The sequence below is a fragment of the Daphnia pulicaria genome, chromosome 4 (genome assembly GCF_021234035.1).
Source record: "Daphnia pulicaria isolate SC F1-1A chromosome 4, SC_F0-13Bv2, whole genome shotgun sequence".
Classification (NCBI taxonomy): Eukaryota; Metazoa; Arthropoda; class Branchiopoda; order Diplostraca; family Daphniidae; genus Daphnia; species Daphnia pulicaria.
Window position 1 is genome coordinate 1,872,611 of NC_060916.1, and position 11,862 is coordinate 1,884,472.

The following is an 11,862-nucleotide window of genomic DNA, read 5'->3' on the forward strand; positions in this document are numbered from 1 at the left end:
TAAACCTAAGGTGAAAAAGTTGTAGTCGCCACCGCCAGATGTCACTAGTCGTTAAGCAATTATTTTAACAGTTTTTCATTAATTACAGGAGAACTAATTAAGTAAATGAAATTATTTTTGTTCTGGTCGCACCGCATATTTTTTGTCTAATTTTTAAGACCAAAAAGTCTGAAATGTGTCGTAAAAAGCCCGAGCTATGGAGCGTTACATACATACATACATACATACAGACAAAGTGACATGGCTTTTTTTTTTCTGCGTATGCGATTATTAGCTTCGCCCTTCGGGCTCGCAATAAATTGCGTTACCCTTTACTATCTTTTTTTTAAAACTTATTTCATGCGATTTTATGGTCATTAAAAATAAAGTTAAGAAAATGATAAAATTTGACGGTCATCTCGTCAATGGTTTCACAAGCTATATGCTTACTTGGGACGAGCAGATATATTATATATATTGATAGGGATATAATAAAGCCATGGTATAATAAGAGGAGATGGTAGAGCCAGCACGCTGTTGAATTCGGCGGGATTCGGCCGTAAAGTTTTGTCCCAAGTTTTTTTTTTGTTTTCTGAAAGCTGAGATCAGAAGACATACCGACAAAGACAGACAGCAGTTGAGACATCAAAATCTATCCCCACACAAAAGCAGAGAGTAATTTTATTTGGTAAGCTTTATTAGATTTATCTGAATTCCAGTTAATGAGATTATACCGCTAAAGTTTAAAATCAGAGAGTTGAAAAACCGATTTTACATCCAAGATTTTAATCCGATTTTAATCTTCAAGCTTTATTAATTGCCTCCTTCAAAATTGTTCACCCAAAATTTCAGTTAACTTTTTCCATTAATTAGAATTAATTATTCAGCCAAGAAACACTAAAAACGTATAAAGTTAAAATAATTGAATTGAAAATTAAATCAGGGCTTAAAAAAAGTTTTCTATGTGCAAGGACCAAGGACTTGAACCACTAAGGCACTAACACAGCTGAATGCTGGCCTGTTAGTCGATTAACAAATCAGCTTACAAGGGTATGGGGCCCAATGGAGCCCAACTTTAAATTACTAATAAATAAATGTCCAAATAAAGTGACCACAAAATAAAAAGGGTAGGTAAAGACACTTGCTGCACACTGACGTACCTTCACATCACATGATCAGGGACGAGCTGAACACTCTGTTAACCAAATTTTTGGGACTTATAATCCAACAATCTACACACGTTAAACCGCCATAAACCAAGGTGCGTTGGCCGATACCGGTCGATACATCAATGGTTGTATCAGACGCTCTAACCACTACCCTATGAGTGTCATGATACTTACGTTTTTCAAAGGTTGACATTTAATTCGCGCAGTCGTAAAATCTTGGATCTAATTCTCTGGCCGGCGACATTTTGAGTATTCCCTCTCATTTTTGAAACCGGTAATTTGTAATATAATTACCACGATATATTTCATGATAGCTTGGGCCATTGGAGCAGGAGCATGACCTCCGCTAGATCCTTCAAATATCTCGTATCGTATCTCGTCTATCGGGACCGAATCATATCAAAAGAGTTGATATGAACAATGATGACAAAATCGCTTCTTGCAATTTGTTTGGGGTTAAAAACGATTAAAAACCCCGAAAACCCTCATCCTCACATCCTCACCGGCTCTGTCCTCACATCCTCAACCTCTAGACAAAAATAGAAACATGGCAACGTTCTTTAGGAAAGGGGGAGGGAAAATACGTTCAAACGTTTCAGTTTCGAGTCGGACGTAGACCGCCATTGTTCAGGGGAAGCATCGTACACTTGTTTCCGAAAATATCTGTTTTTTTTCTCATTCTGTTGGAATTTACATTTGTTTTTGTTGATATCCACCGCACTTTTCCGTGCCTACGGTACTACATTTTTTTGCGTAACCAATTTTTAATGAAATTTAAAGAAATCATCGAATGAAAGCGTTCTCGATAGCTTTCTTGAGATGGAAGTGGAACCATAACCTAGATTACAAAATTCGGACGATGATCTATTGAGTTTTCTTAACTTTTTTTTGTGCTTTTATTTTATTGCTCTCAATGTAGGGTGGAATTGCTGCAGACATGGATACTTTAGGATCAGACTCGCAAGCCACCATCCGACTGGTGAAACAGGTTCAATTTGGCATTTTGAGCCCAGATGAAATCCGAAGGATGTCTGTTACAGATGGCGGCGTAGTTTTTCCAGAATATGAAAGAAAGCCCAAATATTTGGGTGGGCTCACAGATCCCAGACTAGGAGTAATTGATCAGTCAGGAAGGTGTGTAACTTGTAAAGGAACTCTGAAAGAATGCCCAGGACATTTTGGTCATATCGATCTTGCCAAACCAGTCTTTCATATTGGGTTTCTCATGAAGACCATCAAAATTCTTCGCTGTGTGTGTTTCTACTGCTCAAAACTTCTGGTATAGTCCAACATCTGCATACAACTTGTATCTTAAGTTCTAATTTAATATTTACTTCGTGATTCCCTAGGTGAGCCCCAATAATCCAAGAATCAAGGAGATTTTGGTGAACTCCGAAGGGCAACCTCGAAAACGTTTGGCTCATGTATATGATCTCTGCAAAGGCATAAACATCTGCAAAATTTATATTGGAGAAGACGAGGACAAATCAGAAGAAGAAAAAACATGTCATGTTGGATGTGGTCGGTATCAGCCTATAATTCGTCGTCAAGGATTGGGGATGATTGGCGTGTGGAAACACGTCAATGAAGACTCTCAAGAAAAGGAAATAGTTTTGACAGCTGAACGTGTTTGGGAGATTTTCAAACACATTTCTGACGAAGAGTGTGCAATCCTCGGTATGGATCCTACATACGCTCGTCCGAATTGGATGATCCTCACTTGCTTGCCTGTACCCCCACTTGCTGTTCGACCTGCAGTTGAGAATGGGGCAACCCAAGAAGACATTACACTTAAATTGGCCGATGTGATAAAAACAATGAGCTGCAAAGCAACGTGCAATCTGGTGCTGCGGCCCACATCATTGCCGAAAATATTAGAATGCTTCAGAATCATGTTGCCACAATGATGAAGAATGACGTCCTTGAAGGCCTTCCGGTTGCAAAGTTGAAATCGGGACTTCCGATCGTGTCATTCAAACAACGTTTGGAAGTTAATACATTTTAGATTTTTTTTTTTTTTTTAAAATAATATCTAACGTATTTTCTTCTTTCTATTTGCAGGGAGATACGGGCGTATTCGAAGTAACTTGATGGGAAAGCGTGTAAACTTTTCGGCTCGTACAGTAATTACGCCTGATCCCAATCTGCGTATCGACCAAGTCGGCGTGCCACCAAATATCGCACAAAAAATTACCTTCCCTGAATTCGTGACGTCTTTCAACATCGACGAGATGCGAGAATTAGTCCAGCGAGGTGACTGGCAGCATCCTGGAGCCAAGTACATAATTAAAAAAAACGGCAGACTTATAGGTCCGAGATTTCGCCCCAAGCACGTTCGTGGTCTGGAATGTGGTGATAGGATAGAACGTCATATTCGGGATGACGATCTTGTCGTTCTTAATCGGCAACCGTCGTTGCGGAAAGAATCTATGATGGGACATCGTGTTAAAGTGCTCCCCTTTTCGACGTTTCGTATGAATCCTAGCGTTGCTGCCGCCTACGACGCCTATTTTGATGGTGACGAAATGAACATGCATGTTCCTCAAAGTATGGAGACGCGTGCTGAAACTGAAAACCTTCTCCTCACTTCACGCCAAATCATCACACCCCAGGCCAATAAACCTGTTATGGGAATCGTCCAAGACGCACTTCTAGGTGCGAGTAAGATGACGAAGCGCGACGTGTTCCTCGAGAAAGAGCAGATGATGAATTTACTCATGTTTCTCCCCACTTGGAATGGCAAGATGCCTCAGCCAGCCATTCTCAAACCGAGACCTCAGTGGACAGGTAATTCAATGATTAATTATGACGTCTAAGCTAAATCGCAAATAACATTTATTTTAATGATTATAGGCAAGCAGTTGTTCACTCTCATCATCCCTGGAATTGTCAACATGATGCGAACGCATTCTACCCATCCTGATGATGAAGACGAAGGGCCCTACAAGTGGATCTCTCCTGGTGACACCAAAGTCATGGTCGAAAATGGCGAGTTGGTCATGGGCATTCTATGTAAAAAGACGCTCGGTGACTCTGCCGCCTCTCTGCTGCACATTATTTTCATGGAATTGGGTCACGAAGTATGCGGTCGATTCTACGGCAACATTCAAACGGTCATCAACAACTGGTTGCTGTACGAGGGTCACAGCATCGGCATTGCAGACACGTTAATAGCAGATCATCAAACGTATATGGAAATTCAGGCTACCATCCAAAAGGCTAAAGAAGACGTGATAGAGGTCATTCAAAAGTCTCACAATGATGAGCTTGAACCCACACCTGGTAACACTCTACGACATACTTTCGAAAATAAAGTGAATCGTATACTCATCGACGCCCGAGACGAAACTGGTGCTTCAGCTAAGAAGTCTTTGTCAGAGTGCAATAACCTCAAGGCCATGGCGGTAGCTGGTTCCAGTGGTTCCAATTTTAACATCTCTCAGGTCATTGCCTGCGTCGGTCAGCAGAACGTCGAGGGTAAACGAATTCCCTTTGGATTCCGCAAGAGGACTTTGCCCCACTTCATCAAAGACGATTACGGTCCCGAGTCTAAAGGTTTCGTCGAAAATTCGTACCTTGCCGGCTTGACACCTTCCGAGTTTTACTTCCATGCCATGGGTGGTCGTGAACGTCTCATCGATACAGCCGTCAATTCTGGTTACATTCAGCGACGTCTCATCAAAGCTATGGAGTCTGTGATGGTCCACTACGACGGAACGGTACGGAACTCTGCCGGCCAGCTTCTTCAGCTTTCCTATGGAGAAGACGGGCTTTCTGGCGAATCCGTCGAATTTCAGACAATGCCAACCGTAAAGCTTTCGAATACAGAATCGAAAAGAATTTCAAGTTTGAACCAAGCAACGATCCCTATGTTCGAAGCATGTTTAATGAAGAAATCACGCGTGAATTGACCAGTAGCGCGGAAGTCATCACCGAAATCGAACACGAATGGGAGCAGTTGGACAAAGATCGCGAGGCTCTACGTCAAATTTTCCCTACTGGCGAGAACAAAGTGGTGTTGCCTTGTAACCTGCAGCGCATGATTTGGAACGTCCAGAAGAAGTTCCACATCAACAAACGAGCACCGACAGATTTGAGTCCACTTCGTGTTATCCAAGGCGTTAGAGACCTGCTAGCCAAATGCGTCATCGTCGTTGGCGAAGATAAATTGAGCATCCAAGCTAATCAGAATGCCACGCTCTTGTTCCAGTGCCTAGTTCGCTCTACATTGTGTTCCAAGCGACTAGCTGAAGAATATCGTCTTTCATCGGAAGCCTTTGAATGGCTCATCGGCGAGATCGAAACCCGTTTCCGGCAAGCGCAAGCTCAACCTGGTGAAATGGTGGGAGCACTCGCAGCCCAGTCTATCGGTGAACCTGCCACTCAAATGACGCTCAACACTTTCCATTTTGCTGGTGTGTCATCCAAGAACGCAACACTCGGTGTCGCCCGTCTTAATGAAATTATCAACATCAGTAAGAGTCCAAAAACCCCGTCTATGACGGTCTTCTTGATGGGAGAAGCAGCACGCGATGCCGAAAAAGCTAAAAACGTTTTGTGTCGGCTTGAGCACACGACGTTGCGAATGGTAAAGGCGAACACAGCCATCTACTACGATCCAAATCCTCGAAACACGGTCATCCTGGAAGATCAGGAATTCGTCAATGTCTACTACGAAATGCCCGATTTTGATCCTAATCAACTCTCGCCTTGGTTGTTGCGTTACGAACTTGATCGAAAGCGTATGACGGACAAGCGGTTGACCATGAAGCAGATTGCTGAAAAAGTCAATGCCGAGTTCGGCAACTCTCTCAAACTAATCTTCAGCGATGACAACGCCGAAAAGTTGGTCCTTCGGATCCATTTCATCATGGATAGCGACGGCAGCAGCGACAGTAGCGACGAAGAAGAACAAGTTGACAAGATGGAAGATGATGTGTTTTTGCGCTGCATCGAAGCCAACATGCTGTCTGACATGACATTACAGGGCATTGAATCTATCAACAAAGTGTACATGCATTTGCCATAAACTGATCAGAAGAAGCGAATTGTCGTCACAGAGGCCGGCGAGTTTGAGGCAATCCCCGAATGGATCCTCGAAACGGACGGTACGCAGTTGATGAGAGTGTTGAGCGAACGTGATGTCGACCCTGTTCGTACCTATTCAAACGACATTTGTGAAATTATTGCTGTTCTTGGTATCGAGGCTGCTCGAAAATCCATAGAGAAAGAAATGAAAACTCTTTTACAATTCTACGGCCTTGACGTCAACCATCGTCATCTGGCTCTTCTTTGTGACGTCATTACTTCCGAGGGTGATTCGATGGCCATCACTCCTCGCGAAATTAACAGAGAGGTAAATACAATTTGTTTTATTGTAGTTCTCTAATCAATTTCCCTAATCTGTTTTGTTTTGTTTTGTTTTGTTTTGTTTTGTTTTGTTTTGTTTTGTTTTGTTTTGTGTTTGTTTTTCTAGGACACTGGTGCGTTGATGAGATGTACCGTCCGAGAAACGGTAGATGTGCTACTGGAAGCAGCTGCTCATGCTGAAGTTGACCCTTTACGCGGTGTGTCCGAAAATATCATTTTAGGCCAGCTACCACGTATGGGCACAGGGTGCTTTGATGTTATCGATGCTGATCCGGAGCAGATTATTATCAACTAATCGCAATTCCTGTACCGAGAGAGTGTCCCACTACTTTCAAATGTATTCCCCATCCCCAACAAACTCGACAACAAGAAGAAAAACGAACGTAGATTGCGCAACTTGCGACCGATTCTTTTCGGAAAATTCTCCCCCCATCCGCCCTCCCTGTTTCTCTTTATCTCTCCCTCCTTTTTGATTGTTAAAGTTTTGTTTTTTGGCATTTCGCGGAAAGATCGTCCCTCTTTGATCTCACAGCTGTGAGCTTAGGCGGGCATGGCCAAGCCCTCTCTATCTCCAACCCCCCCCCCCCCCCCCCATTTTGTCGTACTTCGTTCATGAACGGGGCCAGTGGCACAAAGTGCGCAGTTTTTTTTTCTCTTTATTAGATTTTCCCTCCCCATCTCCCCCCCCCCCCCCAAAGTGAAAATCTTAACAAAACTACCACAACTTTATTATTCAATTTTTGCACGCATTTAAAATATTTCCGACTATGAGAATTCTCTTAATTCTCCTACTTTATCTTGTCCCCACAATATTTCGTTATTAAAAGTAAAATCCACACAACCCTTTATTTTGCAAGCAACCGACTGGGCATTTAAAATTCGTTAAACCATTTTTCGTTATTTTTTTGTCCCGGCTTATTCATCTCGAGAATGTGATAAGTAATGATGGGAAAACTGCCGCCCCTATGTTTCCCTGCCCCTCGTTTATTTCTCCCGTGTGTTTTCTTTGTTGGTCCAAAAATATGCGCATATATGTGAGAGTGTATGTGTGTGTACGATTTGATACATGAAAAATCTCCTATTTCACTCGTTTTTATTGTGCCAATTGTCTTGGCGGGGGACAAGTTTTTTTTTAAATACGTTTTCCCAGTAAGACGTAAAAATTTCTCATCAAGTCGTTTAATTACTTTTAAAATAATGAATTAATGTTTGCACAAGAATTGGAATGCGAGAATATTGGAAAAAGAAGAAGCTGGTCGGCTGGTACGTGGCTCGCTGTGGATCCAAGAGCAAACGGGAAGGGAAGGATACATCAACGAGTTGAGAGTAGTATTTTCCAAATAATATTTTATTACCTCAACAATAAAGTCTTTTAAGTAGCGTGCAATACCATTATTTCATTTTTTATGTGCAGGAGTACATTGAAGTAGATAGCTACGGACCCTGTGGCACTAAAAGTTGTCCGGAAACGAACGGAACACCCACTGCTGCTATTCTACCTTGTCTGGACATGTTGGCCGAGAATTACAAATTCGTTCTAGCATTCGAACGTTTCATTTGTGACGACTTTGTCACGAAAAGATTTTTCGATCTGCTCAGTCGTGATACTGTGCCTATCGTTTTCGGGTAATTTCAATATTTAATTTAATTCTAGTATTAATTTAATTACGTTGGACAAGACATTTATTTGGATAAGCTTTTTAAAAATTTTAATTATTTTTTTTTAAACAGGGGAGCTGATTACAAACGGATTGCACCACCACATTCGTTCATTGATGCTCTGTCGTTCAACCCGAAAGAGTTAGCTGATCACTTACTAAAACTTGAAAAAGATGAAAAACACTATTCCCGTCATTTTTGGTGGAAAGACGTTTACAAGGTAATTTACACCAAATTAATTACAATTAAGTTGAGTGTTTACATTTATTGCGTACGAAAATTAATTTTCAGGTGCATTCGGGATATGGAGAATTGGCTTCTCGACCGTTTTGTGATTTGTGCGAGAAACTGAATAGCAACTTTCCTCGCAAAATTTATCGGTAGTGTAATAAAATTTAATTACATATCTAGAGCATTTAAAACAAAAATCCTGTTTAGAAATCTTGACGATTGGTGGTACAACAACACCAAATGCAGCGCTCCAGAAAACCGTGGCATTGTGATCCGGCATAATGGAACTGTCGATGACCTGCACAGCATTCAAATTCCCTGGTCTTTTGATGATTAGATTCGTGCTCTCCTATGATTTAATTTTATTATCGTGTACTCATCTAAGCTTAAGTTAAAATTTAAAAAAATTCTTATTAACGACGAATCTCTTTTTTGAGTTTCAATTCTCCTTAGTTTTGAATCAACGTTCGTAATTCATTTATTATGCGCTGGTAAATGAATCAAGAAGTCGAGTTAACCGTTAGGATTCTTCACTCTTACGAGTTCACCACCACCCAAGGCCTATCTGACCAAGAAGCCCAAGACGAAGTGGGAAATCTTAAAGGCGGAAAGGCTTGAGAAAGAATCCTTGACTCTCCTAACCCCGGCGCAGAGAGCTCAGTTCGACGAGGACGAAGCCCTCATACGTCGGGATAATAGAGAGGCGCAGAACGCTCTAAGAGGAGAGGTTCGCGCAGCAAAAAAGAGGAAACGAGACGAGGTGGAAGAGGCTAAGATACGCCTGGTAGAAAAAGAAGCAAAAGACAAGCGCGAGGAGTACGAACGCTCTAAGCGTCGTAGGGTTAACCCTCAAGTTTGTAAGGGTAACTCGGCATTTCACATGGAAGAACCGCCTTGAAGGTAATACATTTGAGAATTGTTTTGTTATTGATATATAACGAATTTCCTTCTATAGTGGATTTTGCTGCTCGTTAAATAAAATAAATAAATCAATCAATCAATAAAAAACCGACTAGAAGGTAATACATTTTAGAATTTTTTTGTTTTTATAATCTTACTTATGTTCTTTTTATCAACAGGCAAGAAAGGGCGTATTCAAGGTAACTTGATGGGAAAGCATGTGGATTTTGCTGCTCGTACCGTAATTACGCCTGACCCCAATCTGCGTATTGACCAAGTTGGCATACCAAGAAGTATCGCACAAAACATGACTTTCCCTGAAATCGTCACTCAATTCAACATTGAAAAGATGCAAGAACTCGTCCAGTGAGGTGAGTTGCTTCAAAAGGAAGCTGTTGGCATTCCAGCAAGCCGAGTTCGCGGTTAAGGAGGTTAAGCTAGAGCGCGAACGCCAGGCGCTCGAGATTAAACGCCGCAGAACCGAGGAGACCCCAGTTCACTGTAACTGGACTCAGGTCCCACGTGCCTACGCAGGGGTTAGTGGTATTGCACGGCAGACCGCCTCGATTCCAGTAGCCACTAGCCGGAAGAAACTCGTCAATTGTTTTGCTAGAAACGTCAGTTAAAATATAAAAGCCGAACTTTATCATGCAGGTTAATATTATTCTAGGTCAGCCACCACGTATGGGCACATGCTGCTTCGACCTATTTCTCGATGCCGATAAGTGAAAACAAGGAATTGTAAAAAATTCCAATTAGTTTTGGCACTGTATTGGGTACAGGGCAGTCAATACCGCCGAAGCCGTCGAAAAGCAAGGCACTAGTCCGGCCGAAGTCCGTGACGAAGTTTCATTCGCTCGGATACGAAGAAGTAGCGGCTGCCGAAACAGAAAAGACACTGAAAGTCATTCTTGAAAGGTGCGACGAGGAAAAAGCTGGAGCCACGCCAGCCAAAACTCCAAAGCCCAGAAAAAGCCAACGTTCCGACCTCCGCCAAAGGAGTTAGTAGAGGCAGCTGCGAAACAGGCGGCCCAGCGAAAGCGCCTCAGATCGTCGAAAGATTCTGAGATAATCAACCTGTCAGACTCGTCCAAATTACTCTTTGGAGACGATTTAGACGAGCTGCCGAGTGATAAAGAGGACGAGCTCCTCAAAAATACCCCAGTCCAGATCCCGGCTTCGACCCAGGCCGTCACACCAGCAGCTGCCACGACAGCCCAGGCGGAAGACGACCAACCATCGCGCCCGGTCCCAAAACGATCGGGGCAACTAATCGACTCAGGTTGCGACACTGAGTCTGAGCTACAGTTGGCGGGCGGAAGAAGCGGCCCTAAAGGAAGCGGCGCTCAGCACCTTCCCCACAAACCTAACACAAATAACCCTCGCCCTTATTTTACAGATAAAACACGCGAATTTGTGTTCAGCTGTGCACAACGTTTAACTTACTGTTTTCAGATCCCCTTTTAGTTGTTGTAAAATCTTGCCAATTCAAGTTCTTTTGGAAAGTTTATATCAATGTAAGATGTAAGACATCTCAGGTCTTAGCCATTCCTGTGTTGAATTCCAGAGTCTTCGTAAAATTCACTACAAAGTTAAAAATTCATCCATTTCTCATGTTTGCTTACATTGCAGTTTTCTCTGAGGCATTCCACAAAATAAGATAAGATATAATTTGCTACAAAGTTATTCTCCATTTTCCACATTTTTACGATCCTTTCTAATGTATCATTGCATGATGAGTAACCAAAGTAACTTTTTATTTGTAAATGAGCAAAAACGACACCTGCTACCTTCGACAATGGCTACCCGACACTGGCTACTTCCCAATTTGCTATCTCTTAAAATGTACCCAATTTGTAGGCAACAGGTGAAATTTTAGGTGCATGGATCCAGCTCAACACGCAATAGGGATATACTTATAAGTGCAATGTAAATCAATCATTGATGAGATCATGCGAAGCAACGTAATTTTCCAAATCTATTAAAGCTTACAAAACTTCGGAGGTGTAGGCCGGTATAGGCCTATTACATCCGAAATATTCAGGAACTTGTTGCAAACTGGGAATGCAAACAATGATTGTACGATAAACTGTTCGTTTAAAATTTAACATAGCTATACTCGCTTGACAATGGCATAAATACCACAAGCACATGTAAAACGAATTACGTAGAATCAAACATTTTGATTCTGATTCTAAATTCTTTTTGATTCTTGATTCTGAATCAAACATCACTGAATGATTGTGATTTTTGATTCTTTGATTCTATTCAGGTTTGAATCCGTTCACATTTATGATCGATTCGGCAGATCACTGCTGCTGAAGGATTGAGTGCATCCAGCTTCATTGCGAATTATTGCCGTAAAAACCTCAGACGAAGATGGTTTTTGTAAGAAAGTTGATCTTTATTAGTCTAGGAATAGAGCTCATTTTTCAAAAAAGTTACAATTCGACCCATTTCCCTAATCCATTGATGATTTCTGTACTTAGGGTTTTTAAATAGTTATGGTAACTTTAGATCGAATAAGGTCGAAAAGACGCTGATTTTCACGATC

At 41.8% G+C, this 11,862-nt stretch overlaps 2 protein-coding genes and 1 pseudogene across 2 annotated transcripts in view; 2 read left to right on the top strand and 1 right to left on the bottom strand.

The window, feature by feature from the left end:
* Positions 1-11,862, top strand: part of LOC124336181 — a 455,543-nt gene that overhangs the window by 300,096 nt on the left and 143,585 nt on the right. The gene's annotated exons all lie outside the window — the stretch shown is intronic.
* LOC124336700 overlaps positions 1-11,862 on the bottom strand; it is a 580,524-nt gene that overhangs the window by 202,670 nt on the left and 365,992 nt on the right. The window lies entirely within an intron of this gene.
* LOC124336019 lies at positions 1,756-7,599 on the top strand (annotated as a pseudogene).